The sequence below is a fragment of the Lissotriton vulgaris genome, chromosome 2_1, assembly GCF_964263255.1.
Source record: "Lissotriton vulgaris chromosome 2_1, aLisVul1.2, whole genome shotgun sequence".
In the NCBI taxonomy this organism is placed as follows: Eukaryota; Metazoa; Chordata; class Amphibia; order Caudata; family Salamandridae; genus Lissotriton; species Lissotriton vulgaris.
The window spans coordinates 1,433,286,242-1,433,310,519 of NC_141687.1; positions in this window are offsets into that span (position 1 = coordinate 1,433,286,242).

Consider the following 24,278-nt stretch of genomic DNA (forward strand, 5'->3'; position numbering starts at 1 on the left):
ATCAAAGCAGTCCTGGCAGTTTATGACGCAAAGGCCATTGGGTCTGCCCTTTACCGGGCGGAACTATGGGGCTTTGACAAGGTTCTTCCCTTGCAGACATCAGAGAACAGGTTTATTAGGGGCATAATGGGACTTCCCCAGAGTACCCCATTAATCCCGCTTGGTCTCGATCTTGGGAGAAGACTAGACAGTGACCGAGTAAGATTGCGCCCAATTCTTTATTGGCGACGCCTTTGGACCACTCCAGAGATACGGCAATACGCCGATGGATTCCTTGCAATCATTAAAGCAGATGTTTTCCACAAAATAACATGGCTTAAACACCTCAGGGCTGCTCTAGGCGAACTCGGCCTCTCCAATGTCTGGAACAATCCCTCTGGGGAAGTTTTTCCTAGTAAAAGCACCATCAAAAGTTTATACTGGGATAGGATTGATGGCTGACTGTGGAGCGGAACGAGATCTGATTCAATGGAGGGGCGCTTCTTGGAAATTAAACAGTGTCCATTGTTAGAACCATACTGGGACAGTATTACCGTCCCAGGTGACAGGAAGCTAATGTTCCAGTTGTGATCTGGTTCTCTCCCCCCGAGATCTTTGATGGGAAGGTGGAGGAGTACGACCAACTCGTGCTGCCCGGTGTGTGGTGTAGCCAATGAAAGCATAGGCCACTTTTTATTCCTCTGTAAGGCATACACAACCCCTCGAAGAGTATGGCTAGTTCCCGTCTGTAGGAACTTAGGGACATCCAGTGGTGTTGAGGCGCTAAGAATTATTTGTACCTCCACTGATTTGCCAATTGTTTTGGGAACAGCAATATACCTAGGGTGGGCATGGTCCATCAGACGGAGGGCTATCTCTTTTAATGTACATTGATTTTTGAGTAAATGTGTATTTAACTGTTTTTACTCCTTTCCTGTTAAAGCTTGCACAATGGTTTTATTATTGAATGTATAAGAGGGTCAATTTTATGTCTTATATTTTTTAAAGGTATGTTGTGCTTTTATGAGTATATTGCTTGAATAAAGCTTTGAAACCGGAACCGGAATAGCATTAAAAACAAAGCATATGATAGCAAAACAAACCATAGCATAGCATAACATTACATAACATAACACATAGCATAACAAAACACAACACATAGCATAACAAAACATAGTAAACACAACAAAACATAGCATAGCTTAACGAAACACAACATAGTATAGCATAACAAAACAAAACAAAGCTTAGCATACCATAACAAAACATAGCATAGCATAGCATAAACAAAAACATAGCATAACAAAACATAGCATAGCAAAACAAAGCATAGCATAATAACACAACAAAACATTGCATAGCATAACAAAACATAGCATAGCATAACAAAGCATAGCATAGCAAAACACAATACCACTCAGCGCCACATAATTATATGCTACACAATTACACTGCACTCAATGCAACATACTCTCCAAATACCACTCAGTGCCACATAATTACACACCACATAATTACACTCTACTGAATGCAACACACTCCACACAATACCACTCAGTGCCACATAATTATGCCACATAATTACACTGCACTGAATGCAACATACACTCCAAATACCACTCAGTGCCACATAATTACACTCTACTGAATGCAAGACACACTCCACACAATACCACTCAGTGCCACATAATTATGTTACATAATTACACTGCACTCAATGCAACATACACTCCAAACAATACCACTCAGTGCCACATAATTACACGCCACACAATTACACTCTACTGAATACCTCAAACACTCCACGCAATACCACTCAGTGCCACATACTGATGTGTTACATAATTACACTGCACTCAGTGCAACATACACTCCAAATACCACTCAGTGCCACATAGTTATATGCCACATAATTACACTGCACTCAATGCAACATGCACTCCAAATACCACTCAGTTCCACAGAGTTACATGCCACATTATTACACTCGACCGAATGCAACACACTTCACACAATACCACTCAGTGCCACATAATTACAAGCCACACAATTAAACTCTACTGAATACAACATATACTCCTCATAATACCACTCAGTGCCACATAATTACACGCAACATAATTACACTCTACTCAATGCAACATACACTCCAAATACCACTCAGTTCCACATAGTTACACGCCATATCATTACACTGCACTCAATGTAACATACGCTCCAAATACCACTCAGTGCCACATAATTACACGCAACATAATTACACTGCACTCAATGCAACATACACTCCAAATACCACTCAGTGCCACATAATTACACACCACATAATTACACTTGACTGAATGCAACACACTCCACAAAATACCACTCAGTGCCACATAATTACAAGCCACACAATTAAACTCTACTGAATACAACATACACTCCTCATAATACCACTCAGTGCCACATAATTACACGCAACATAATTACACTCTACTCAATGCAACATACACTCCAAATACCACTCAGTACCACATAATTACGCCCCACATAATTACACAGCACTCAATGCAACATACACTCAAAATCCCACTCAGTGCCACATAATTACAATCCACATAATTACACTGCACTCAATGCCACATAATTACACTACGCTCAATGCAACATACACTTCAAATGCCACTCAGTGCCACATTACACGCCACAAAATTACACTCTACTGACTACAGCATACACTCCAAATCCCACTCACTGCCACATAATTACACACCACATAATTACACTAAACTCAATGCAACATACTCCAAATCCCACTTAGTGCCACATAATTATACGCCACATAATTACACAGCACTGAATGCAACATACACTCCAAATCCCACTCAGTACCACATAATTACACGCCACATAATTACACTACGCTCAATGCAACATACACTCCAAATACCACTCAGTGCTACAACACATATTGTGTTCCAATAGGTGTCACATTTGCGAAAGATAAAACTATTGGCATTGTAAATAACAAAGCTATTAATTTTTGAAACATTGCGATTTGTCAGATCAATACATGTAAGACAGGGGAAAACTAAACATGTACCTTTACTAATGATATAGATGTAACATTTGATAATTTTATAACTATTGGCATTTATAATAACACATTTCTTTTAAATAATTTGCACAACATAAAAAAATGTAAATAATATTTAAATTTACCGCACCAAAAACTCAAACTTTTCTATTGCGAGACCTATTGCATTTCCAATGCTTGTTTTATTTGTGTATCCATCATTCAATACATTGCAACTGTGATCATCCATATCATTAACACATTGTTCTGAGGAATCTAAGTACAAATAGTCATTAACACCAGAATCATTGGTTTCTTTGTCTATTGGTTTTATTTCTTGTCCTTGCTTCAACATCACAATGTCACTTTTACTCCACCATCCCTTATCCTTTAGTATGATTGTACTGTTAGAAACGACCTCAACTGTAAATGGCGAAGTAAACATAGATTCCCTTTTTCGAACTTTTACAGTTTTTTAATAATAGCACAGCTCATATCTTGACTGTTTTGCTTCTTGTTCTGGTAATAACGTCATGCTAACACGTTTGTCATTTTCTGTTTTTCTACAATTTTTGTTGAACTTTAAGTTCATTTTGCAAAAATGTACACTTGGATTTTGAAACTGTCATATCTCGGTTCCTTAATATTGATATATCAGTATCTAAAATGACATTATGTTCTTGTAGGCTCTCTGCATGAACTGGTATGTCATCCTGAAAATGTTCTTCACCTTTTGTATCACTGAAGATCACATCCATTAATTTCTGGAAAACACTAGCCACTAAGGCTAATCCAAAAGGTAATCTAACATATCTGTTAGCACCAAAAGGTGTCACACATGTTGTATAATCTTTTGACTCCTCTGATAATTTCACTTGGTGATAGGCTGAATTGAGCTCTACCAACAAAAAGAACTTAGAACCACAAATTGCAGCCGGCATTTCCGGAATTTTGAGTAGTGGTTGTCAGTCCACAACTATGTCTTATTTTGCGATCTCAAGTCGGCACATAATATGATATCTCCTGTTTTTTTTTTGTGACCACCGTCACGGAAACCCATTCAGATGAGTCAGTAGGTGCAATAACCCCTTTACTGCACATCTAGTCTAACAAAATATTTAAATAAGCTCTCATTGATAGAGGTACAGGTCTGACTTTGTGTTTGACGGGTATTGCCATATCCTTTATTTTAATTGCATGCTCAACCCCCTTTACTCATCCAATATGAGCTACAAAACATCCTTGTTTTTTCTCAGTACACTTTCTAGACTTAGATCTACTTCATCACTTAGTAAGACACATGTATTTTACCAGAAACAATAGGTTCCGGTGAACTAGGTTTGAGAATTACAGAGTCTACCTAGATCCTTCCACCCTACTATGCTCCTGCCCATTTTTGCTGCATATATTTTTGAAATGTTTCTCCCTTTAAAGTTTAATGTATCCTCAAATAACCCTAGCAAGGTAGCATCCAATTCTCCAAATGCTTTTGGATTCACATCTGTCTTCTGCAGTTGTACCTGTTTCCAAAACATATCATAAATTTGATCAGCAATAATAGTTATTGGGGACCCTAAGTCTGCCATAATACTTAGTTCAAACTCTTCTAAAGCATATATTATAACTTTAGTTACATTCTTACATTGAAGATTTTTTCAAACAGATGCAAAATGTCCAAACCTATGACCCTTAATACATCTTTTGCCAACCGCTGGACATCCTGGAAAATCTGCCATATGATTCCTACAACCACACCCGTAACAAATATTATTTTTGTTATCATTACTCCGGTTACTTTTAAACCTGTCACATATTTTACTTTCATATTTTCTATCCTGTAAGGAAAACACAGTAGAAGAATGCACACTATCAGAAGCCAAAGCTTTGATAGAAAACAAAGATCGCTCAATGCCTTTGGCAACGTAAATGACTTTTTGTAGTGTAGTATTTCTGCAAGCTAATAGCCTTTCTTGTATTTCTCCAAGTGAATGGAGAAAACAAATCGACCCCTGATGTAAAACAGTGAGAGGCTGGCATAGTATATGGTGCTCACGTATATAAGTGTAGAACCCTGCACGAATCCAGACAACCTTTATGGTGATTTTAGTGGTCTTAACAACCTTAGAGAGCTCTCTAAGTAGTAGCCGTGGAGAGCAGCCTTCAGGCTTAGTCCAGAAGGAGTATTAAGCAGCTTGTTTAACCAGTACTAATAATATAGTGTAGGTTAAGTGAAAAAGAACCACACACTGTAGTTATAAAAATATGTATTTATTATAAACATTCACTGACACATTGGAATATCTCCTACCCATAGATATAATCACAATACACACAGTACTTTAGTAATAGAACACGTACCTAGCACAAATACACCGTTTTTTCCAGGGGGAGACCAAACTATATACTAAGAAAGTGGAATGTGAACCACAACCTAAGTTGAGACAGGACCCAGAAGACATAGAAGAGCCGGGGACCCAAGGAACCACCCAAGGTAAGTACCCAGGAACCCCACGAAGGCAGTTTGCAGAGTAGGAACACAACTGCATGCTCAATAGATTTCAATGAGTAAGTCGTTGTTGCAGTTTTTAAGAGGAACGACCCTTCCCAGAGGACTCTGAAGAAACCCAGTTGAAGATGGAAGGTTGGAGATGCCAAAATAACTGATGCCATAATGGAAACTGACACCTTAAAGCAAGAATTGCATAAATAGCCTCACTGCTGTTAACAAAGTTCACCGCCGAGTCTGACAGAACACACGTTCCTCCGTTATTAAAAACAGGCAACCCATGATAGATTCAGGCATGATTGAGCTAAACACGTACCAAGTGTTTCAAACAACTGAAAGCATCCCAAAGCAGGATGGTGGCACGTCTCATTACACTTACGCTGCGTGTGACGCGCTGAACGCCCGGCATCCTTGAAGTTGCCACATTTCCTGGCAAATCTGAAGCACGTGCACTGCTGCAACTTTCGGACTTGCGCTCATCGACTTCTCCTCCACAAGTGACAGTTACGGCAACTAACAGTAACAGCGCCAATATAATGAAAGTTTTTTTATCCAGAGAGCCACACACTCACAGTAGTTGCTATACTTGCAAATCCTTATGGCACCAAATATCTTCAAACTTCAGATTCCTCCAGTGCTAAAGTGTTCGTTATTACTTCACTCATGTCTGTGGTCTGGTCTCTCTCAGCACCGTGAACCTCACTTTAACTTGTTGCCAAATTGCTATGTCAAGACCCACAATCAATTAATGTTAATAAAGATTTTTTAACAATTAAGTAAATCATTGAGGCCAACATGCAGGTGATGGTAACACAAACAGCTCCTCCTCATGAACACGTTTATCTGTTCTTGACATTTCATGACATCATATAAACTCTAGGAACATTCTACACACACTATAACCATTATATGAATTGGATTTAATTGGCTTAAGAAGAGCACCAAGCAGTCAAGTTCCTGTGTTCTTGTGTAAGTGTGTGTGAACTAATATATGGTGTTAATTAAATATTATTATGGACAACAGTGATTGTTTTCAAGTTGTTTATTTGCATTTAGTACGGGCAGCAGCACAAAAGCCTTTATCCCCACCGCTTCGCACCTCAAGCTGGCCCCTGCACGCTGACCACTCCAGAACCAACATTACCACACTACCGGGCTCTGGAATTTTCTGCACGTGCAGGACTTATGAATCTCCTTCCTTCCAACCAAACCCAAACAAAGTGAAGTACAACACTAAGAGAATTGGCAAGTATGCAACATGCTTCTCATAACCCTCAGGCTTGTGTGTCCTATGAACTCAATTAATTTTAACATTTGTCATGTTTAAAAATTAGACTACAGTTATAATCAGCAAAACAAACAAAAATCATGATAAAACTAAATCCTTATAGTTTGATGGGAGACAACAACTCCTCTGCTTCCTCTGTCTCCTTTCATGAATTTGCAACTTCTTAAAAGTAACTTTGGACCGAAGAGTGAGATCTTTGGTAATTCTGTTGTTACCAGATGCTTTATTAGACTGAGCTTCACTATCCTTGTTATGCAAGTTATCCTCAGTTTGTTTCATATTGACCACACATTCACAATTCCACCACTGGCCACTATCAAGCTTTATCATACACTGATCTGCACTTATTTCATTCACATTATGTATGTGACCAAACGTCTGATGCCCTTTCATGTCTTCATTCTTGGGTAGTTTGACTTGTACTTAATCTCCCACAACCCAATGCCTGCCTTTGGTACTCTTAAAGACATCATACGTGTCCTTGCTCTTTGTATTACTACTCATGATGTTTTTTGCTCTATCGAGAATCTGAACACATTCTTCTGTGGGTAATACACTCACCCCCTCCCTTAATCACTGTCAACTAGTTAGGAAACAGCATATCTCAAACATTACGTTGTCTCAAAACCATAAAAGGTATCATACCAGTGACACTGTGTGGTGTATTACGGTATGCCCACAACATTGTTCTCAAGGAATCTTCAACATGTGAACCTGAGATGACAGCGCCTCCAATGCATTCACTGACCAATTGATTCATCCTCTCCACATGGCTGTTGCTCTGAAGATGATACAAACATAACTTCTTGTGCTTAATACCCGCATCATACAAAAACTCATTCATCTCATGAGATGTAAACTGCACCCTGTTGTCCAAGACAATTTCCAATGGGAACCCTTCTCTTGAGAAGATATCTGCAAAAACTGAGAAATCTGGGTATAACATACTTCTTATGTGATGGTAACACCTGGAAAGGACCAACAAAATCAATGCTCAATCTTTCCCATACATCAGTGGGCCACACTACCCTCCCCATAGGAAGATCCTGCATTGTAGACCTTTGTTGTTGGCTTTACGCACTACGCATCTGTAGAAAACACGCTCAACATCTCTAGCCATTGCAGATCACCAAAACCTTTCTTTCAACCTCTTGCTGGCTGTCATTCCAAGATGTGCTTTATGAGATAATTCCAACAACCTGTTCCGAATTTTACAGGGAGGAACTAGTTTATAATCCGAAATAAACCCTTTTTCAATGTAAGTTCACTCTGCACCTTACTATAAGTTTGATTTTGAACAGGTGATGAATTCTCACATGGCCATCCTACTACCTTATGCCAAAACCGCCTCTATCCCCCATCCCCACCACCATACTACTAGTATTAACAGTTAAACATGTTTTTTCCCAGGAACATAAGATATCAGGAGTAGGGCCTGAATCTAAAGGCACTTAATTGAGACAAAATCTTGTTGCTGTTCCTTGCATCAAATAAATTGGTCATTTTTTAAGTAACTTAAACGTGGTCTCAGCAATGTTTGCAAAATTTTGAAATTCACACATTCCCATGAAAGCTGACAATTGTTCTTGATCTGAAGGAGAAGGCACCTTCTTTATTGCCTTCAAAAGATCTGGTCTTGGTTTAATCCCATTTCCAGTGATCATGTGACCAAGGTACTCAAAAGCACCAACTCTGAAAACACACTTATACTTCTTGAGTTTAGTACCCTTCTCTGGGCAAGCATGCAACACTCATACTAACCTCTTTATGTGCTCTTCCTCAGTTTCCCCATGAATCAGAACATCTTCTTGGAACACAAAAACTCCCCTGCACCCATGCAAAATCTGACCCATCAATGTCTGGAAGACCACTGATCTCAAAGCAAGATCAAGCGAAATTCTGCAAAATTGGAAAACACTGTCAGGGGTAACAAAATCAGTCAAATGGCATGATTCTTTAACGAATACCACCTGATGATAAACTGATCAAGAAACCAGTATGGAAAGTCTTTGGCACCATTCACGGTAGTGACCATATCATCAATCCTACACAAGGAATGGCCATTAACCCAAGTCGCCTTGCTAAGGCAATTTAAGTCGATGCACATCTTTAACTCTTTGTTTTTCTTGTGCGCTACTACTAAAGGCAAAAGCCACAAAAAAGATTCAATAGTTTCTATCACGCCTTCCGTACACATTTTCTGCAACAAATCTGTTAACTCACCAGGTACACATAAAGGAACAGATCGATTGTGTTTAACAGGTTCTTAACCTTCCTTCACCTTGGTTACATGTTCAAAATCCTTTATTACTACCAACTCCTCTTTGAGAACCTCAGAAAATGAGGACAAAAGCTTGGATATCCTGCTCCAATGAACAACATTCACAATATCCCCCAACCACAGCACTTGTTGGGAGCAACAAGGTTTCAAAATGATCCCCAAACACACTCGGTGGAGCCACTCTAGGATATCCGGTCCCTGCACAGATACATATACTTTCAAATGTATTACCCTGTTTTCTGAACTCAATAGAAGTTTCATAAAAACTCTAAAGATCAATCTTGGAACCATTGTACATCCTTCCTCGCCTCCCTGGATTTATGTCAGGAGGAATAAGATCTCTTCATAGACCTTTCTGATCAATAGTGGCCCGTGAAATAATGGAGATCTTAGACCCAGTGTCCATCATCAAAGGATTCATAAGTCCCCAACACAGAAATGCACAATAAGACCATTGGCCAAGGATACATCTGTCTCATGTACATTCACATACAACACTAAACTATTCATTTTGTCACTTACCCTTGGTCTTGTAAATCAGCTACTGTGTTAAATTAACAGGGGTTTTAGAAAAACACCAGACTTTAGCAAAATGTCCAACAGTACCACATTTCATACATCTTTCTCTTTTTGCTAGACACATTTAAAAAGAGGCAATGGGATTCTTTGAACCACATCTAAAACAAATGCTCTCAAAACTGTTGTTCTTGTTTTTAGGCATGGCATCCTTTTTGGTATTTGGTTTTGTATTTTTGACTATACATATTGAGTCTTCTATTTAAAACTTTAGTGAATTCTTTTGAATCTTGAAGGCTGTTGGCAAAATCAATTGCTTCATCCCAAAAAAGCGTTCCTTGCCTGTCAAAAGTCCTTCTCTTATTTTCCTGTTAAAGCACCGGGGGCCAGATGTACAACCCTTACATTTTGCGACTCGCAAATTGCATTGCAACTCGCAATTTGCGACTTGCAAAATGCAATGTACAACAGTGTCATAGACACTGTTAGCGATTCCAGTGGGGTCGCAAATTGCATGCCTCAGCAATATTCATGGGGAATCACAATTTGCAATCCGAGCCAGCAGACCACCATGTCTGGGACTGCTTTTTAAATAAAGCAGTTTTTAGGTCATGCGTGGCGTACTGCGCACATGCGCAGCCGAGCTCGCAAGATTTTATGTCTCAGAGTGAACTTCACTAGCAAGAGTTAAGCCCCGCCCCTCTTCTCCATTGGCTGGCCTCCTAAACGGTGGCCAGCCGTTGGAGAAGAGGTCCTAGTGACGTTCTTTTTTCTCTTAAAGCCCCATGCTTTTCAGATTGGGTTCCTTGACTTACTGCTGAAGTAAACGGTTTCTTATCTTCTTTATGGGTCCAGATGGCCCCATAAAGAAGATATGGAACCTTTTACCCCAGCAGGAAGTCCGGGAGCCCAGTCTGAAAAGGACGGGGCTTAGAGACAAAAGGCTCATGGCGAGCGCTTGCCTCTCCAGTCTGTTGCCTCTCTTTTCGCCCCTCACCCACCCCTTGCCCTTTCTTTAATTTCCCTTGTTCTGAGGACGGCCTCCCCCCCCTCTCTGTACAGTCCCAGTTTCCATCTCTCCACGTGTACACAGAGAATATTAATCGCCGTCACTGGTTGAGATGGAACAGCTAATGCACTGGTTTCTATGGAGACGCAGAGAGCTGCTGAATTTACAGTAATGGCTTTTGCTTCGGCGCTTTCTCCTGTCCTCCGCCCTGTTCGCCCCTCCCTCCCCCGGCCGAATTCCACCCGACACCTCCCGTTTCTTCCTGCGTCATATGCAGGGGTTATCCCCATCCATCGCTTGAAGAACGACCCCCCGGACTGTAAGCCAGGGCAGGGGCCATATACTTCGAGGACATCCTATTAATACTCAGACTTTATGCCAGTACTGTGCACCGAGGGGCTTCGGAGGCCACCCGAGTCTTCCGGGGAGCCCGAGGGACAACACGAGGAAATGCGTGCCCGGGCATCGGAGCCCACTGCGCGGCAGTGGGGGGTGCCATGCCCGGCCTGGGCAATGAATGAGCGAGGTTTAAACAGTGGGGGTGCCATGCCCGGCCTGGGCAGTGAATGAGTGAGGTTTAAGCAGTGGGAGTTCCATGCCCTGCCTGGGCAGTGAATGAATGGGGTATACCCCACTTGACAGCAGCGCAGAGCACAGCTTGAGGTTTCATTACAAAGGCATCGTCTGAAAAGAAGGCCTGTACGAGGCCTGAATGCCACGTGCACCTTAAAGGGGCATGCTGACTGGCTTCTCGCCTCCTTCAATGGTATGATGTATTGAATTGTAGCATTTGCATAGCGCCTCATACCCCAGCATGACCTCAAAGCACTTTTGATAGAACGAGTAGGAGGCCACTTTATTCATTGGGAGTGATTGGTAGACAGTGGTCTATGAGGGAAGACATTTGGTGTTATGAGAGGTTTAGAGGGGTGTTTCAAACGTGGTAAAAGTAGCTGCACATATACGAGGGAAGTGAAGAGGAGTATGAGGGCTACAGTCACATACTGCGTCTACTTCCGAACTTGCTGCAAAGTAAACAACACCCGGGGAAGAATACAGAGAGCGGGGTGATAATTGCCAACGCAGATAGGACACACCAAGAGCCGCATGGTCTGTGGCTCTGTGTATATGTGTGTGGCTGTGTGTGTGGCTGTGTGTGTGTTGCTCTGTGTGTGTGGCTCTGTGTGTGTGTATGTGGCTCTGTGTGTGTGTATGTGGCTCTGTGTGTGTGTGTGTGGCTCTGTATGTGTGTGTGTGTGGCTCTGTGTGTGTTCGTGTGCAAATGCAATAGGTTTCACATTTGCAAGAGATTAAGCTATTGGCATTGTAAATGACAATGCCATTCATTTCTCTGTTTTCAAAACCACACATAAATAAAAAAGTTTGTCATTTACAATGCCATTAGCTCTAACTTTTGCAAAGGCGAGACCATTGCATTGTAAATGCTTGTTTTAAATCCAGCCCGTTTTCTTTAAAGGAAAACGGGATGCATTTACAGAAGAAAAATGAAACTTTTCAATTTTTAAGGGCAGGCAATGGTCCCTTGGACCACTGCCTGCTTTTATAAAATATTTTCTCACACACTCACAAAAGGGAAGGGGACCCTTCCGGTTTGACAGTGGTTTACCACCTACTTGATGTAGGTGGTAAACTGCGAGTGTATTGCGGCCGCAAATGCAGTCGCAAAACAATAGTACATGGCAGTGAGTCTTGCTATTAGGAAGAGGCGCCCCTTCCTAATAGCGAGAGTTGCGAAAGCTATTTTGCGAGTCAGTGACTTGCAAAATAGCTTTTGTACATGTCATTACCCTTTTTTGTATTCGCAAATGGGCCGATCTCCCGTTTGCAAGCACAAACAGGTTTGTACATCTGGCCCCTGGTGATGAATTGTTCTTGTCACCAGTATCGCATCGAATGAAAATAATGGATGACTCCGTTGTGGGTGTTTTCAAGTCATGTATTACAGGCAGAGGCAGCAGCACGAAAGCCGTTATCTCCACTGCATCGCACCTCAAACTGTCCCCCGCGTGCTGACCACTCCAGATACAAAATTAGCACACTACCGGGTTCTGGAAATCTTAACGCACGCAGGACATAACAAGAACAAATAATGTGGTCCTATCCACTAATTAAGAGACTAGTGGAAATGAATAAAAAAGAACGAAGGTCAAAGAATTTTTCATGCATCTAAAATTAACAAATTATGAAAGGGTATGAAAAAATTCTCATGCAAAACATATCTCTTTACTTCAGAGAATTATGTGGCCCAACAGAATTTCAAACTTGCTAACAAAAAGAACTATAACCAAGTCAGAAAATACAGTTGGACCTTCAACTCCAGTGATGAACACAGTAAGGAAGATACTAGACCCTGGGGCAGTGTACGACGGACCTATCAAAATCTTCCCCTTATGCTTCCTCGGCCACCGCAATTTTGGCACAATTCATGTATTATGCACCTGCACATACTTTCCAATATTACATACATTTGCACAGTTTTTTCAGGACAAGGTCGTGGGAGAAGCATAGGAAAGCAGATGGGAAAAGTCCAAAAGGAGGATCTGAAACAGAGGTTTACCTGTAGTTTGAGAAGTGAATTCCAAGAGGGAACAAGCAAGGAAACAACCTAATTGTTAACTGACAGACCTAGTCCTAACCACACACAAAATAAACCAGGGATTGGGGTTCATCCTTACCAATCGGATTGACAAATCCATCTGTGTTGTGAATTATCATAATTTTTCCTTACAGTCATCTCTGTAGGCAGACCTGATAAAGGTGACACTGGACTCAGACCAAAGTCCACTTTGGTACCTACCAGCACACAACTACCTCCTGAAGTCCTAGCTTTTGAGCAGGCTGCAATCCACCTTATTAACCCTTTCCATGCTCATGACGAGCTCAGCTCGTCATGATGCACGGTTGAGCTGTGCTGATGACGAGCTGAGCTCGTCATGATTAGTAGGAATGACGAAAAGTCAGCATAGGAGGGGAAAACACCTAGCAGCCAAGGTGTTAAAACCCTCAATGACATGTCATCCCAATGTTTACAAAATCTAAGTACAGAAGAAAGAGTTGCATTACAGATGTTGGTATCTAATCCAGACTTGATTATAACGCCTACAGACAAGGGCAGGACCAATGTCCACTAAACCAAAGAGTTATCACACCAAATGTCTTTGTTTCCTAGGTGATAGGAGAAACTATCAAATACAGGATAACAATCCCACTCCATCACTGCAGAGACAGATTAAACGTCTGGTAGACCAAGCCATGGAAGTAGACTGGATATCTAGAAATAAGTCGTTTTTTTCTATGTAACAGCAACCCCAAAAGCCCTTACTTTTACATGTCATCTAAAATTCACAAAGGGGTAAGCCCACCACCAGGACAAACAAACAGTTTCTGGAATTGGGCCGTGTTGGAACTGTTGTCACAATTTCGTGATTTTTGTTTTCCTCAAACCACTGATGGAGAAAATGTGCTCCTACTTGAAAGGCACATAAGATGTTTTGAACCTCTTAGATAAACTACCCTTTGGCACTGAATCAAACATCTTGGCAGGTCTAGATATAGAAACATTGTGCACAAACTTCCTACAGGAAGAGACACTGAGGGTCACTGAAGACATTTTGTACCACACTGACTGAAATCATGGAACACCACAGCAATTTGTATTAGATCTAGCAATACTGGTACTCGCCAATATATATTTTCTACAATAGTTACAGACCCATGAAACATTTATGGGGTGTGAATCAACAAAAAAGAAGGGGGGAACCAGGAGCTCGTTATGGTCCAGTGTCACTATTGCTATAGGAGTATATGATCTTGTCTCTCTGGTCTTACTAGGTCTACCTTCCGGTCATCGCTACTGGAGGACTACCAGACCTACTAGTAATTGATACCTGAGTGTTTTTTCTCCTTTTCCTTCCCATTTATCTCCACCCAGGCACTACATGGACAGATCTACTTACAGAGATCATTTGACTACTCTAGGGACTGTATCCTAGGGTTCACCACGAGCGACCACATCCTTCAGACAGGGTTACCATCACGGAACCCTTCTCCTCTGTTCCTCACTGACGTACACTTTCACACCTTGTGATTAGTTACACTGGCACATTGAGCCCTAAAGTAACTCACTAACCTGTTGTTTTTTTAGTCTACCAAGGACACCTCGAGAATAAATCACCCAAAAGCGTATGCCCTTAGATAGTTTTAACTTTCTTCGCACACACCACTATCCTTCACAGGATCTTTTCCTGTTCTTTTCCCGCCCCCACACCTGCTCGCATCAAACAGCTTTTTCTCTTTTTAAAAAGATCTCTGCGAAAGAGACCCTTCGGGGGCCCATCAGACATTGCAGCGCCGGTCTGACGAGTAGCAAAAAAAGCCAGATGATGAAGCATGACATCGTTCTGGGTGTGTGAGGGCGAATAAGAGGCAAGACTTGGTCTTCCCCTTCGGGATTGGATCCTTGAAACTGGGGATATACATCTGCCTCTTTTCCTTTCCCCTCACCACGTCTTCTCTTGTCTTATTTCTCCTCTACTTCAATCTTTGTCTCCCCTTCCAATTTGGGTGACAAACATGCGCCCATTATCACGGAACAGTGTCCCAACTGATCTTGCTATTATTTGAGGAGGACGGACACTGGACCTTAAAGAGCTACTGGTCCTCCCCTTCTTTTTTGTTGAGTCAGTAACTGCACGGCGGCCCAGCCGAGGGACCTTCTCTCCTCTAACATTACTAGATCTTTTCTCTTTTTCACTCTCAGACCGTTCTACACGACATGACTACCTTTAGCTTGGGGGACAACCTAGGCTTAGCCTATGGCGAAGACGTGGTATCAGAGATCCTCAAAACTCCCACACTTCTAGATACAGATTGGAACATGGCTGGAACTAGCCTCCAGGGAGACTGGAATTCGTTAGCCGCTCTAAAAAAAAGCCCAAGTCAAAGTGGCATTACACGGCCAGGTGATGACCGAATACCTCCGAGCCAACGCAGCACCAAATGGCCTGATAATCCGGACTGCTCCCCACATCTTTCTGGATGATCCAGTTTTCAGGAAGGAATGGAGCCAGATCACATGGAAATGTACACACGACTGGCTCATCTCATCAGTACAGCGAAAGGCCTCTCCGAGGCACTCATCATTAAGATCAAGATATCCGAGGATGGCCTCAAAACAGGGATCAGCATATCAGCCTTTAAATCCTGCCTAACGGAGATCAATACTGAAATGAATGATCACCGCGACTACCTCATCCAACAGAAAATATCTAAATTACAAAAGGACGTGAAAAAATTTGACCGGGAGAAGATCTACCCATATACCAAAGATGACAACCAAACCACAGATACAGATGCCCTGTCCGACGATGGATCAGTGTCCTCAAACAACTCAGGGAGATCAACCTTCAGTAACTCGAGCAACAGAGTCCCGGGGGAGGAATCAGAATGGTGCGGGCCTACTTCCCCCACCACCTAACATATCAACTCCGATGTATGGATACCATCCCACGATATATCCACCCAAGGGCCCCATGTGCTACCCGGGTTTTCACCTCCAGGCTATCCCCAGCTAGGCTTCCCACAACCTTTCTTTCCAAACCCACCACCTCCTTTTCAGTACAGAGGCAGGGGGCGAGGCAGAGGAAAAAGAAGAGGTCAGAAACAAGTGTATTGGCAAGACGGAGGCCAACAACAACAGAGGCAAACCAGGAGCATGACGACCCAAAGACCCTAGTGGTCAATCTGTCCAAAAGAGCCCTGGACTGGGTTTTGTCCCTACCCCGAAGGAGGACAAGTTCAGAATAAATCAAGAGCTTTACCAACTTTTCAGGAAAATCCACCTGCAAGCATTTTTCCAAGGCAGACCGGCCCCTGAGCGCACAGACTCAGGACTACGTCACCCTTCTAAGTTCTAAGTTCACACCAACAGCATCGATGGTCCCAAGTGAGGTCTTGACCTTCGAGAAAGCGGTTCTGAAAGAGATCAACCGCTTGGAACAGGGCAGTACCTTACACAACCTTCCAAACATGGTACGCCGAGGCCTGGACGCACTTAAGGAGGACAGGACTCTCATCATCAAACCGGCGGACAAGGGGGAGCAACAGTCCTCCTCAATACGGACGACTACGAGACAGAGTGTACCAGAAAACTGAGCAGCACCAGATACTACACGAAGATGAATGATGACCCTACGGAACAATTATCAAAACACATTTTTATCATGGTGAACGAAGCAAGTACAGAAGGATGGGTCTCTACACAAGAGGCAGACTTCCTGGTGAATGACAACCCCTCTATGGCATACTTCTACGTTCTCCCAAAGATCCATAAGGGAGTCCTCCCTCCACCTGGACGACCCATTGTCTCCGGCATCAACTCTCTCCTGGAATCCCTCAGCCAGTTCAGCGACCATTTTCTGCACCCAATGGTACAGGCAACCCCTGCGTATCTCAAGGATGGCCGAGACGTATTGAACCTCATTGATGCAATTAACGAGGACAACATCGAACCCATCGACCTCCTACTCACCCTGGACGTGGAGGCACTTTACACGAACATTCCCCAGGACGCCACCGTTTACGCGGTCGGGCAACTTCTCAGAGACACTGATCTACAATCAGACACCCCAGCAGACTTTATCCTCGACCTGATTACCATAGCCCTCAAGAACAACTTCTTCATGTACAATACCACTATTTATCACCAAGTACAGGGCACCAGCATGGGCAGTACATTTGCGCCGATACTGACTGGACTGTACATGTCCTCCTTTGAAGCAAGGAACATCTTCTCCAACAACAACGCATACAGAGAGAACCTTATAATATGAAAAAGATACATAGATGATGTGTTGATCCTGTGGAAGGGACCCAAGGACATCTGTGACAACTTCCTCAAGTGGATTAACTGACTCAACAAACACCTCCGCTTCACATGTACCATGAGCGATTCCGACATTTCTTTTCTGAACCTGAGAATTATGCTAGAAGAAGGGTCATTAAAAACTACACTACACTACAAGAACACAGACCGCAACAGTCTGCTGGAATACCGAAGCCACCAACCTAAGGCCCTACGCGAGAACCTTCCGTATGGTCATTTCTTACGGATACGTCGTAACTGTTCCACCACTGGAGATTACGAAGCAGAGGCTGAGAATCTAGAACGAAACCTGCTGGACAAACACTACCCGGCCCGTGTGGTAGAAAGAGCACGTTAGAGTGCCAAAAATAACAACAGACAAGCCCTCCTGGAGAGCAGAGAAAGAGAACTCAATCAAACCTTCACGTGTGTCACCACCTTCGCACCCCTATCCAACAAGGTGAGAAACATCATCAGATGGAATTGAAAAACTCTCAACAGTGACACGCTGGAACTGGCACAACCGCGCTTTGCTTTCAAAAGGACAGCCAACCTCTGGGATACGTTGGTTCACACACGTCCTCGTGAGTAGGAAAAGACTACTCGAGACACCACCCTCTAGAACATACCCCCAATGTTGGGTCACTATCCCTGTGGTAATTGTCATGGCTGCTCAACTACGAAACAGACAAAAAACCTCCATCTGGGCAGTTTCATGTGAGAACAACGGAACCATACTAATTGTAACAATAAGAACTGCATATATCTCATTACTTGCCCATGTGGGCTTAGATATGTCGGCATGACATCACGCCCGGTCAATAGTATTAATACAGATATTTTTCCTAGGCCACAGAGCACCTGTCTATGATCAGGTTACATTTACAGACATAAGTAGCTACCTCAAAATATTTGACAAACAATGTAATTAAAAAGTAAGAAACAATTTATTGGGATTTAAAAAAATAAAATTAAAAAAAGCATAAAAAATACACAGATAGGGCCAGATGTAGGTATCCAAATACCGGTCGGAAACGGCCGAAAATACCGATTTCTGGCCATTTCCGACCGGTATTTGGATATTGAGATGTAGGGGCATGTTAAATTACAAAATCAGTAATTTTACCGAATTTGTAATTTTTCCGATTCGGTATTTAAGAGTAGGTAGGTAAATGGGATGTAGGTAATTTCACTTTTGAAATTACCGAATCGGAATGATTCGGTAATTACCGAATCGGTATTTACCGATTCGGTAATTGGCATTGATTCCTATGGGCCTCAAGGCTATTTCTCAATTTATAAAACATATTCTTTTTGTTAGCCAAACACATGAATATACACAGATTAAAAACATGTTTTTACAATAAAGATGTTCAACAATGTCAATGTGAATGGTGACAATCTCTACGCGTGGTTCGGCGGAAAGTCGCCTTCTTCAGGAGAGCACCAAGATGTTTCTAAAAAACAATATGAGTATATCAGAGACATAAAAATAATACAATTGCAATACATGAGGTAGCGACTAATGGTGCAAGTAGGTGAAAGCCTTCCAACCCAAATTTCTAGTGATTTCACCCTATACACAGTATACCAAAAAATTTATGCTAGCGACTCATCCAAACTAGAAAGCTGTAAAGATACATGAAATGTGTGCAAAGATAGATATAATGATGGGTGAGTTGGAAACGCTTCGGCAAGTTTGAAACGAAGAAAAAACTTTGGTGAGCTGCACAATACTGCTGGATAGCATGAGAGAGGTCGAGTTGCTCTTCAGATGCTTGGGGCATTTGTTTTGGAATCTTACAACACGGCCGGTCCCTGCCGTGGAAGAGGCACCATCTTCGATTAACAAAAGGAGAGGCTGAGAGCTGAACTTTTTAACTTTAAAGGCACCTTTTCTCCGCACATGAACGAAACTCACCAATGAAGAATCCCTATCCTACTTAAGGACAATAATGTGCTCTAATCTACAAACATTCATTAAACTGTCTAAAAACACAGTTTGCCTGTAATGCCGTGCATACATGTCCCAGGAGGCATTGCAGCATCACGTTTGGGAGTGGCTGCTGTAGGGACACGTGATGCTTAATAAAAATCTGATAAAGAAACGTTGCAGGCTGTAATGGTGTTTTTGAGCAGCCCAGGATGAAGGGGCCACAATGCCTTGAAACGCGTCGGCAAGTTTGAAACGAAGGGAAAACTTTGGTGAGCTGCATAATACTGCTGGATAGCATGAGAGAGGTCGAGTTGCTCTTCAGATGCTTGGGGCATTTGTTTTGGAATATATATATATATATATATATATATATATATATATATTACCTACTGGCGGTCGCCAGTAGGTAGTTATAGTTAGGATTTTTTTCAATGTTAAATCTGAAAATTCTATTTGGAATAACTTTGGCGCCGGTTGACGAATCTGCCTGAAAATTTCCTGAAAATGGCCTCGCGGGGTTCCGGTCCTTCCCTGAAAGTTTGGGGGGGATACGTTAAGCGGGGGCCGAGATAAAAGGGGGGTCCCAAAACGCGTTTTCCCCATGTTAATTTCCATAGGGCGGTCGATGTCACTTTTAGCCCGAACGGCTGAATGTATTTCCACCAAATTTGGCAAAATTGTAGGGACTGGTAGCCCGATGTGCCTTTGCTATGTCTCAAGATATGTGCTCCAGTGGATTTTGATTAATTAAGGTTCAAAAAAATATATATATCTATAGCAGCGCACAGGTGCGCGCACCGGAGTGCGCTCCAGGCGCGACACGCGAGGTGCGCATGGAAAGCTGATTGGCTCTCGGGTGTCTGTAAACATTCGAAACAGTCCGCAGCGGCCGCCATCTTGTACCTCGGTAGGATTGAGGTGGTAAAAATCAAAGGGGGAAATGAGCAAAAGGGGGCAGGGTACACCCCCCCTGACCCCCTAGGTTTGATGTGGGGGTCATAAAAAAGCCGTACGGGGCCCCCCAAAATTTTTTTTTTTAAATTTGCGCCGAGGGAGCGCCTGGTACGCGCACCGGTGAGCGTACGATTGAGAAAAAGAATGGCACTTTTTTTTTAAAAAAAAATAGCATTTTTTTATAAATTGGAGGTAGTTCTGAAAAGAACTTTTTTTTTGTTTTTGTTGTTTTATATTTTTTTTATACTTTTTGAAACGATTTTATATTTTTTTTGGTTTTTTTTCAGGGGAAAAAAAAAAACAGGGATTCAGAAAATGCTCAACAGGAGCAAAAAAATGAGAAAATTTAGGGACGGGGAGAGCATTGGTGTTCCTGTTTCTTTATTGCAATGAGTTCAACGCTCTGCTCCCCGTAACAGAGTAGTTCGTCACAGTTTGTGCATAAACATTTTATTCCTGCAAATACCGGCTGGATGTTAGGGACCATTCTTGCACGTGCTGAACCTGAAGGTGTTGCTCCACCAGTGGAGGTGCTGCTGCCATCTCTTCGTGCCTTCTCTGCCAGCTCCCTGACACTCTCCCTGGAGTAATTGTTGGGGTGTCTTCTTTTGACATGCCTAATTAAATTGGCATTTCCAAAGCTGTATTTTTTTAGAGGATTGCCTCTGGATAAAATACTTCCACATATTTTACAAGTTACTTTACTTGCATTAACTTTTTTTTGTCCTTCAGGGATGTCATAAAATTTCCAGATGAAGTGGTTCTTTGTTTTCTGGTGAGGAGGGTCCTCTTGCACAAATCCATCTGAATCACTGCTGGAGGACTCCCTTGCAGCCATTGCTGTAGATCAGGAAAATTAATGAGTAGAGAATTCACAAAACACCTCTTGCTCTCTCCAAGTGAAAATCAATAGTGAGAGAAATGGGTGGGTTTCTCTAAATTTAGAAAAAAATAATTATTGAACCAATGAAAAGTGTTATTTACAGGTCACATGACCATGGGCTTCATCATTATGAAACCAAAACTGTTATGAACCAATGAAAAGTGTTATTTTCTGGTCACATGACCCGACGCGCTTACGCGACGCGCCGCGGGGCGCGGCCAGAGGCGCGCCGCGTAAGCGTGTCAGACGCCTACGTTGCACGATCGTATTCGCGCGAGTACTTCCGGGTGCGCTTACGCCGTGCGTATCACGCGGTCGCGGCTACGCGAACGTCACAATCATGTTTTCGTTTGCGATATTGGCGCTCACGAGACGCTCCTCGGAGCGCGCCCGGGGGCGCTTTTCAGAAATACGCTTTTCGGGGCGCACTCCGGGGCGCGCTCTGGGAGCGCTCCCCCCAAAAATTAAAAAAAAAAATGGGAAAATTGTAGGGACAGGTAGCCCTATTCTGAAGTGGTTTGTAAAAAAATTAACTTTATAAAAATATGTATTGTGCTACATTGGGCTTAATATATGTTAGAGCCAAAATGTAGCCCAAATGTAGCCCAAAGTAGCCCAATGTAGCCCAAAGATGGCCACCAGAGATCAAAAATTGTAAATGTAGCCCAAAATTCAACTAGATGTAGCCCAACTGTAGCCCAATGACAGAATGTACCAGAGTGTTAAAAAGAACAACTAGAGTGCTAACAGTCTTATTTATAAAGTGAAACTTATAGTTAGGAATTAGCATTAAAAAAACCTTTGAAATTCACTGAAAAAAACCATAGGTTTCACACCAGTTATAGTTAGGAATTAGCATTTAAAAAACCTATTAAATTCACTGAAAAAACCATAGGTTTCACACCAGTTATAGTTAGCTGGAAATTTTACTGATATAAAACCATTGAAATTCCCACGTTATAGTTAGTCGGACTCACTATAACTTGCGCGTGCAATGCACTGCTGATGACATCACATATTACATCACTCATGACATGGTCAGTGACATCACTCATGACATCACTGATGACACCATCCAGTGAATATGTGTCTTTCTGAAAAATAAATATTAGTGAGTTATGTTTAAAAATTTAAATACATATATTAGTGTTTCACTTTGTGTATAAGTGGCTACATGTGTTGATAAGTAGCAACATGCGTATGTATATGGGTTATTTGATATTATTATTAGTATCAGTATGAGTGTCTATATGGTTTGGTGGGGGTATTACTTAGCACATAGATGCATGAGTGACTGACTCTTTGTTTGTATGTGTTTTGAAGACAGCATATGTACAGGACTGTATGGGTGGATGAGTGTCTATATGTGTTTGTTAGTGAGTGAATGACTGTCTCACTAGTGTCTTTATCAGTAACTACATATGTTTTAATCTAGTATATATGAATATTGATGTATATAAGTGAGTATATGTGAGAGTAAGAGATTGTAAGATTTCCTTTTTAAATAAGTATGTGTTTCTATAAGTGATTGTTTAAGAGAATAAATATGTGTAATTTTCAATAGAAGTAAGGTGGAAGTGTGTGTATAACTCTATATTCAAATAAATGGATGTCCAATAGTTTATTTGCACGTGTGAATATGTGTGTGAGTAACTTTTGGATGAATGTCGGTGTGTAACAGGATGTATAGGTGTATCACTTCATATGATGAGTGAGTATATGTATGAGTGACTATATAGAACTGTTGGTGAATGAGTGGATGTGTATATAGATAGTGGAATTACTGAATTGCTTGTTGTAACTGATATAGGTATCTCCATTTTTTTAAAATTTCAGTTTCTATTTTTGAATATGTGTCTCAAGGGTTACATTATAGTGAAAGGAGGTCTGTCACTATGTCACAAGGATGGTGTCATGAGTGATGTCACTGACCATGTCATGAGTGATGTAATATGTGATGTCATCAGCAGTGCATTGCACGCGCAAGTTATAGTGAGTCCGACTAACTATAACGTGGGAATTTCAATGTTTTTATATCAGTAAAATTTCCAGCTAACTATAACTGGTGTGAAACCTATGGTTTTTTCAGTGAATATATATATAATCTCACAAATTGTCCTGTCGCAGCGGGAGCACTGGTCAGTTGGTGCCAGCGATGGGACCAGGGCAGTGTCCCAAATTCATTCAATACCAAAGAAGAAATCGCTGCACACTCCATGATGCTTTAGCAGTTACTTTATTTTCCAAACGTGAAAAACAACGGTCGCCAGTAGGTAGTTATAGTTAGGATTTTTTTCAATGCAAAATCTCAAAATTCTATTTGGAATAGCTTTGGCGTCTGTTAACGAATCTGCCTGAAAATTTCCTCAAATTTGCCTCGCGGAGCTCCGGTCCTTCCTTGAAAGTTTCGGGGGGATTCGTCAAGCGGGGGCCGAGATAAAAGGGGGGTCCCAAAACGTGTTTTCCCCATGGTCATTTCCATAAGGCGGTCAAACTCACTTTTAGCCCGAACGGCTGAATGGATTTGCACCAAACTTGTCAAAATTGTAGGGACTGGGAGCCCGATGTGCCTTTGCTATGTCTCAAGATATGTGCTCTAGTGGTTTTTGATTAATTTAGGTTAAAAAAAATATATATATCTATAGCAGCGGCCCGGTACGCGCACCGGGGAGCGCTCCGGGCGCGCCACGCGACTTGCGCACAGAAAGCTGATTGGCTCTCGGGTGTCTGTAAACATTCGAAACAGTCCGCAGCGGCTGCCATCTTGTGTCTCGGTAAAATCGAGACATAAGAGGTGGAAAAATCAAAGGGGGAAATGACCATATTTGCGCGGGGGAGCGCCCGGTACGCGCACCGGCGAGCGCACCGGGAGTGTACCATGGGGAAAAATGAATAATAGAGTTTTTAAAAAATGTAGCCTTTTTTTAGAAATTGGAGGTAGTTCTAAAAAGAAGTTTTTTTTCTTCTTTTTTAGTTTTAATTTTTTTT